This window comes from Apium graveolens, chromosome 1, assembly GCF_009905375.1.
Source record: "Apium graveolens cultivar Ventura chromosome 1, ASM990537v1, whole genome shotgun sequence".
NCBI classification, from domain to species: Eukaryota; Viridiplantae; Streptophyta; class Magnoliopsida; order Apiales; family Apiaceae; genus Apium; species Apium graveolens.
Window position 1 is genome coordinate 13,392,532 of NC_133647.1, and position 8,502 is coordinate 13,401,033.

General features: G+C 30.9%; 2 long non-coding RNA genes across 5 annotated transcripts; both read left to right on the forward strand.

Moving 5' to 3' along the window:
• Positions 1–2,318: 2,318 nt before the first annotated feature.
• LOC141719281 (uncharacterized) lies at positions 2,319–3,843 on the forward strand. The gene is made up of 3 exons (XR_012574063.1): positions 2,319–2,407; positions 2,554–2,610; positions 3,716–3,843. It is a non-coding gene; the product is annotated as an uncharacterized LOC141719281 (long non-coding RNA).
• Positions 3,844–5,847: 2,004 nt separating this feature from the next.
• LOC141719286 (uncharacterized) lies at positions 5,848–8,288 on the forward strand. Of its 4 annotated transcripts, none has more exons than XR_012574065.1 (4): positions 5,848–6,068; positions 6,226–6,282; positions 7,163–7,785; positions 8,013–8,288. It is a non-coding gene; the product is annotated as an uncharacterized LOC141719286 (long non-coding RNA). The 4 variants fall into 4 exon arrangements; XR_012574067.1 differs by having other exon boundaries at positions 5,864–6,068; positions 7,163–7,224; XR_012574064.1 differs by having other exon boundaries at positions 5,848–6,282.
• Positions 8,289–8,502: the final 214 nt, after the last annotated feature.

Here is an 8,502-nt window from a genome sequence, read left to right on the forward strand (position 1 = left end):
TCGTTCCCGATTTACAGGATTAATTTTTTAAAATGATTTTTCGACGATCCAACCATACGGATGTTAAGATATATCAATTTTAGTCATAAGAAAAAATTATTAAAAAATTTGAAATTCATTTTGCATGCCAGGATTAGAAAAATCGGGTAAAAGTACCCCTCCCGACAACGAGACTCTTTCCCGATTTACACGATTAATTTTTAAAATGATTTTTTCGACGATGCAACCGTACGGATGTTAAGATATATCAATTTTAGTCATATGAAAAAATTATTAAAAAATTTGAAGTCCATCTTGCAAGTCAGGATTAGAAAAATCTGGTAAAAGTACCCCTCCCGACAACGAGACTCGTTCCAGATTTACAAGATTAATTTTTAAAATGATTTTTTTGACGATCCAACCGTACGGAAGTTAAGATATATCAATTTTAGTCATATGAAAAAATTATTAAAAAATTTGAACTTCATCTTGCATATCAGGAATAGAAAAATCCGGTAAAAGTACCCCTCCCGACAACAAGACTCGTTCCCGATTTACAAGATTAATTTTTAAAATGATTTTTTCAACAATCCAACCGTACGGATGTTAAGATATATCAATTTTAGTCATATAAAAAAATTATTAAGAAATTTGAAGTCCATCTTGCAAGTCAGGATTAGAAAAATCCGGTAAAAGTACCCCTCCCGACAACGAGACTCGTTCCAGATTTACAAGATTAATTTTTAAAATGATTTTTTCGACGATCCAACCGTGCGGATGTTAAGATATATCAATTTTAGTCATATGAAAAAATTATTAAAAAATTTGAACTTCATTTTGCATGTCAGGATTAGAAAAATCCGGTAAAAGTACCCCTCCCAACAACAAGACTCGTTCCCGATTTACAAGATTAATTTTTAAAATGATTTTTTCGACAATCCAACCGTACGGATGTTAAGATATATCAATTTTAGTCATATAAAAAAATTATTAAAAAATTTGAAGTCCATCTTGCAAGTCAGAATTAGAAAAATCCGGTAAAAGTACCCCTCCCGACAACGAGACTCGTTCCACATTTACAAGATTAATTTTTAAAATAATTTTTTCGACGATCCAACCGTGCGGATGTTAAGATATATCAATTTTAGTCATATGAAAAATAAGTCTCTTTCTTGATTAAATAATTACTTTCTTAAAAAATGGTTTTAAGATCATTTTGCATAATATTAATATATATTAACGTTAGTTATATAGAAAGAAAATTGAAATTTTTTCAAATTTGTTTCAAATAATTTTATATAAAAAATTATGTGAAATTATTTAAAATAAATATTATTCTATTAATATAAAGTAAAATAAAGATAAGTATTTAATTATAATATATAAATAAATAAATTAATTTATGATTTTTTCATTTTTACACAATTTTTGGTTTCCCCCCTTTAATTTTCATTTCCCCCTTCCTTCTAATTTTCATTTCCCCCTTATCTCTCCCATTCCCCTTTCTTAGATCTGACTCCTCTTCTCCTCCTGATTCTTTCTCTCCGTACTCTTCCATCTCTCTCCCACGACTCATCTCTCTCCTCTCTCTGTCTGGTTTTTTAGTTTTTAAATCTTGACCATCTCCCTCACCCAATCTTGTTTCTCTTTCACAAAATTGCATATGAATTCAGCTTCTCAATTAGAAAATTGAAGGTTGGAATTTCTAATCTCCTTGATTTTCAAGTTCAAAGCGACAATTTTGAGGAATATTTTTTGGAGTTCAAACCTTTCAAGCTCAGGGCATGACTGATTAGTACCTGTTTATCATTTGCAAGGTTAGGTTATATGTTTGTTGTGCTTAATTTACTCCATGGGAACAGCTTCTATTTCCATCTTGCACATTAATAATTGAATAAAAATCAAAGAGAAAAGCATTCGGGGGAATGAATATGAGTAGTTGTTGTTCCACCACTTATCTGACCACCAATTACCCATCTCATTTCATAAAATCTCCGACAACCCCCCTTCCTCGTTTTGTTACTTCATCTCTATCCAACAAAATCACCATCTCAGTAGCTGAAGTTGAAAATAATTATGTTTTTCATGATTTAATTAAGGATAGAGAGAATGGAGATTTTGTTACAAAGATTACGGACAGTCTATGGCTCAGGGATATTGTCAAACACATTGTCAATGTCTAAACTCAACAACGCTCTCACTCGTCACAACTATACCAGGAGGTCTGAAACTTGTTACCCTCTTTTTTCTTTTTCATTATTATTATTGTTGAGTTATAATTTCAAGATTATCTTGCAATTGCTGATTGATTCTAATTTTATAGTCCGTAGATGATGAAAGTGAGGGCGAGTTCTTAAAACTGAAAGCAACCATTGAGTGGCTTCTTTGTGACAACACTGCACCAGTCAATAAGAAAGTAATGTATGAGGTTGGTTGTTCTTTATTTTTTTCAATCTTCCCACTTCTATGTTACGGTATCATTACTCCTATTCATTTGCTTCATAAAAAGTCAAAACAGTCATCAATATTAGCTTTTAGCATGCTAAACCCCTTATACTTGTGGTCATGAAACAGGAATTTCAGAATGACAAACAAAGAAGGAAGAGACTGAAACTCCTCAAATACGAAACTGTATGATATGGCCTGAACTGTATCACATCTTTACTTGTATCTTTCATTTGTTATTCATTTCTAAAATTTTCTCTCCAGTTAAGATATTAAAGAAATAGTCTAGTTCTTAGTTGACTTCATTTAGTAACTAGTAAGATTGAAATTGTGATATAAAAATGATCTGTCTTGAGACAACTGTTGAATGATTTTGTAATGGCAGATGGTTTCTTTTTATTCAACTAGTGAACAAAACAAGATATGTTACTAGTAGTGTCTACCAGTTGGTATAGTTAATCTAGCAGGCTTATTTGTTCTCCTGGAGCATAAGTTGATTAAGGTGCAGTCTGGATTGCGACTTAAGAGCTATGAGCACCCGTGGGGATACATTTTTATAGAATTCCTGATATTTCACTTTTGGAGAATGTACATAACAAATTATTCTTGTTAATAATGTATATAGATTTAGTGTGACTAGCTCTTTTGCATCCTGCAGTTCGTATTGTTCTCCCACTCAGCTAACAATATTCATAATTGTGTCCCCTGAATTTTAAGTTCAGTTCCCCCATAAAGTATAACATTTATTTATTTTATGCGTAGAAAATATCCGTGAAAGAAAAATATAAGTTGTTATATTATAGTGTTAAGGGAGTTCTTATTTCTTAGGCAAAATAATATGTATCGCTTTTACTTCATAAGTTCAGTGTACAAGTGAAGGTATGACGTAGCAATGTAGCTTAAGAAGTCTATGTACTGATTTATTAGCAACACTAATGATGATGTGTTGAACAGGTGTTTTCAAATGATGTACTGATGGGAGAACATTATGCCAGTAGTACTGTACGTTTCTGTAGTAGTGTCTGTAACCTTAAATGTTGAAATATGGACGTTTATTTTAAGGGTTTTTGAAACTATTTTTAGGTAATCAGCTAGCTACAAAGCAGCTGAACTATTTACGAAAAAAGAAGCATAATTATGGATTACTTTACAAATCTATGTGCCCTAGTTTACAAATTGCCTTCTGTATATGTTTGTGGCCTCCTTTTATTTGGAAATTTTGAGAACCTAGCATGTAGTTTGTCAATCTTATTTTAAGTGAATTTTATGTGTACTTCGACTTTCTCTACAGATTGTCGGGATAGATGATTTGAAAAAGGAGGTTGACAAAAGAGGAAAAGATGAAGTTGTTACAAGCAGGACCTCCCAATCTTCACCAAGAGAAACTGCGAGGAAAGGTGGTATCTTTACAAAGCAGGAAATTGACAGTCTCTTCATGGAAGTGAGCCAGGTGACACTATGGGCATTTGTTTATTTTCTATTACGTCTTGGTTTGATTTCACTTTATATTAAGAGATCCAGTTCTTTGTTTTTCCTATAATGCAGGAAGGAAAAGAATATTAACTTAAGAGTGGTTGTCGATTTATTTTGAAGATTGTTTTCTCCAGATTGGGAAATTGCCTATCACAAGCTGTAATGATATTACAAGGACAACATAGCTCTTGCGGAAAACGTGAAGAGAACCTGAAAAGGCCAAGTGAGCTCTGAGTAGCCAACATCAAATCCTTGTAGACTCTATATTTTCTTTAATTTTTAGTAGAAATCTTAGACTCATGAAGGCAGTGATATCAATATGCTTTTAGCTTTTGTATAACTATGTTGTTGTGATTTTCGATCATGGATTAACTTTAGAACTTTTGTTTAGATTTGCAAAGTTAATTTCATTTGATTACTTGTTATATTTTGTGTAAGACAACGCTTTTAAGAACCAAGCTTCATTAAAATATCATGTCTTTAATACTAAAACAATGCTTTCGAACACAAAACTTTGGTGCAAAATTAACTTTCACAACACTAGTAAACCATTGTCTATATAATATTAAGATATTGTATCAAAGGTATTCATGCAATACGTTTGAACAAATAAACAGTTGTATGTATCTGATCATGCCATACATTAAAATCCAAAACTGTTGTGTGTAGAAATTTATTACAAGAGTTCTACGAGCTCAATTTCATTTTTGTTGTCTATCTGAATACACAACAACGTTTATACAACAATAAGTGTTGTAGGATTGGCTTTAATGTTATACCTTACACAACGGTTTTCTGAGTTTCTGAGAACCCTTGAGTAATGTCGCTTGTTACGACGAAAATAAGCAAAAAACGTTGTCTTTTCTGGATGTAATACAACGGGCTTAATCCATAATCATTGTCTGTATAATCTCAGACAATGTTTTTTAGCCGTTGTCTGATCCAACTAACAGACGGCGGCTCAATAGTCAACGGGAAAATAGGGTATCAGACAACGGACATAAACCGTTGTTGAAGCTTGTTTTCCTTGTAGTGTTTGCTTGCATTCAAATTATTTATTTCACATTACTAATCTTTTTTACCTTTTGGTTGTTTGGGTTATGAATTTCTAGGAAGAGGAATGAAGTCAGTGTAAAGAAGAAAAAAACCTCTGCAAAAAAGGAGATACCATAAAAAGCATTAGTGAATGAGAAGGATAAAGAACCTATGTGAGCAGTATAAGAGAAGAGAGAATGTTAAAAGTGATAACGCAGTCACTGTAAAGTTGTATTGTACCTAGTTTTAGTTTTCAATACTTGTTTTGGTATGGTTGGTAGGCTTGGAACTGGTTGGTGGTTGATAGTACTTATGTGGGTGTTTTGACTGTTGGATTGTTTTTGTTGATGAATGTTTAATAAACTTTGAAATGGGGATGTTCCATTTTCAAACATTATAATGCCTTTTTATCTCATAAAGTGTTGGCAATGAGTTAGCTATTGATATAAATATCAATAAAAATGTTGGTAAAGATTTATAAGTACATATAAAGACATAAAAGATCTATATAAAAGTGTTACTATCGATAATAAGGTGTAGTTATAGATAATTTTTGTTTCAAAATTTAGTATTACGGTAGCTTAAATGGTGTTATCATAGGCTTATGGTTACACCAAATATAATGTAAAAATTATCATAATGGTGTTACCATAGGTCTATAGTTACACCAATTTTAACGTTACACTACTACAAATTTAAGTTTAGGAGACACCACTTGCATAACATCTTTTTCTATGTGCTATGCAAGAGAGGTACTTACATAGCATTTGTTTCAAAAAAGCTATGCAAGGTATTATTAATAATTCTGAAAATGAATATAAAATAAAATAGAGAGTCTACCACACCATTTATTCCTTCAAGTGTTAAGTTAGATAGCACTATAACAAGAGCTATGTAAGATAGCATATTATAAGTACTTTCAATTTTTTATTTAATTTTAAAAGCCTAGATGACACTTCTCAAAGTGCTATCCTAGTAAACATTTCTTTGAAAATATTTTTATATTTGTAATAATAATAAATCAGTAGTTTACAAGAGGGCCGATTGCTTTTTTCTTTTTATTTCAGTACGTGGTAAACTGCATCAAGCCTTCATACAAATGGCCATAAATTTTATCTCTTTGCAGATTCTTCTAGGTCATCATTGAGAAAATTGAACTTTGCTTTCTTCAATTCTAGTGTTTTATCTATAATCTTTGAACATTTCTAACTTCAAATCGATGTGTGAGTATTCGATTTGTGGGTTTTGAAATTTTATGGTTTTTTAACTGGGTTCTTTAGTTTTAAATTTCAGAGTTTTTGATTGTGCCTTCTTCACTTGATGGGTCTAATTCGCTGAAGACAAATTAAGGTAATTTACTTGTTTTTCATATGCAACTCCTTGTAAATGAAGGTTGATTGTAAGTTTTTATTCTGAGAGTAGAGTATTTTAATTTTTTAAAAATAAGATATACATACAATATTTGTGTTTTTGATTCTGTAATGAAGCCATCTTAGAACTCAACTCTTCACCTAATGAAATCCAAATACGGATTATAGAGTAATAACATTTTGATTGCAAAAATTAAAGGAATAAACAAGTTTGTGGATACTTTCTTATGTAAAATAGTAGAAGTTATACTTTATGCTACCATGTAGGTACACACAATATATCAGACTTTTAAGTACAATATAATATAGATCTTGATCTGTTTTATTTGTTTATCTTAATTCATCGCTTTTTAAAATAACTGTTTTCTAAGGAAATCCTATATATGATCACACAATTTGCGAGCTAAGTAAGCAATCAGTTGTATTCAATTTCATTCTACCTAAACCAACCTGAATTATAGTAGTTTTAGTGTTCCCCCTCCTGGTAAGGATGCTGATCAATATATAATCGTTTATTATAAGTAGTCCACACAAATGATTAAAAGGGTAATAGACTTGGAAGCTAATATTGTAATCTATTTATATAAATAAATGTGGACCAGGTAAGATAATAGTGCAAAGACACACACTTATGTTTATATATATTGGTGTTGCTCATTAATGTCTCTGTGTATGTAGGCAAGATGCATTGCATGTGTAACTAAAAATTAAATAATTTTCAGACATGGGACATGATAGAAAATTTAATTTTGTATATATTACTAAATTAAAGCATTGGTTTTAAAGTAAAATAAAGCATTAGTTTTACCAAGATATCTAATTTGGCATGTCACTGTGTATTTGTATTTTAATATGTGCAGTTTTAAGAAGTCAGGGAAGGGAAAGAGGCCACGAAAAGGAGGAAAGTGTGTTTCTACAATAGGTTGTTAAAGGTTTTCTTAATTTTTTAATTACTTCAATTTTCCCTTGCTTTTCTCTAACCGAATATTTTTGTTTAGTTGGAACTAATTTTTTTTGAATAAGTTCTGAGCGTGCAAGAAGTAGAGCAAATTTTGGTTGCATTAAGTTCATAATCTGCACTTATTTTGGTAAGTCCATGAGGTGAGAAACATACAATGGCTGGTCTATAAAAATAATTATGTAAATAAAAATGTTAGGAACAGAACAACACAAGTACTTTTGAGAGAATTTATCACTATTTTGGTGAATATATTGCTTATTTTAGGTAAATTAGTTAATGAGTTCATTGTGGGCATTAGTAGATATAGTTGCATTTAATTACTTTTAAATAAGTGCTCACGTTGAACCGATGCAAAGCTATATATGAGCCGTCAGAGGATTCTCAGAGCTAGCTTGAAGTATGATTTTTTTTTACAATGTAGGCTACTGGATTTATTGTTCTCCTTTGTGAAACCAACGTATCATGATATGTATATATAGTGTTGTTCTGTCAGGATATCTATAGCTGGTCTACAGTGTTCACGTAAGTTAAATATTTGGTTATTTTGTTAGAAGTTAAAGTTCTATTCAATTTTTCTTTCTAGATTTGTTTGGAATTACCCTTCTTGTTTTAGAAGATTTCTTCGTTTGCTGAAGGTTTGATTTTCACTGTTTTGTATCTAAAGTGTCTATTATATCTGTTGATTTCATTGTTCTTATATATGTGATCATTGTGATTTTTTTATCCTAGCTGAGTTTTGCAACTTGCAGGTGTAGAAAAGAGCAAATAAAAGGAAATTGAGAGGCATTGATTCAGATGAAGTTGTTATGGAAGAGGACACCTTAAGCTACTTAAAAAAAACCACCAACGCTTCCAGAGTAAAATATTGGGCCAAGTGTAAATTCTTAAAGCTATGGTTTTGGTTTATTATGTATGGGTAGTTTAGAAAGATTTCATTTGTAAGTACTGATCTTATATGATTGCTATAACGTTCATGTAAGTTGTAGATATTTGGAACTTAAATAATATATAGAAGCATTTTAAGCTGTGATAGTCTAAGTTTTATTAGCATTTGAATTAGAATTGTCAAATTTTATTGTCTTTATAAATTTTGATTTTTAAGGAATTTTATAGGTTAAAAATGGCTGAAAAATAATTGTATTATAATTTTTAAAAATGCAAAACACTACAAGAAAACAAGGCTAAATACAACCGATTAAATACAAGCGGGGTCAAATTCAACCCCTTTCGGTTGAATTT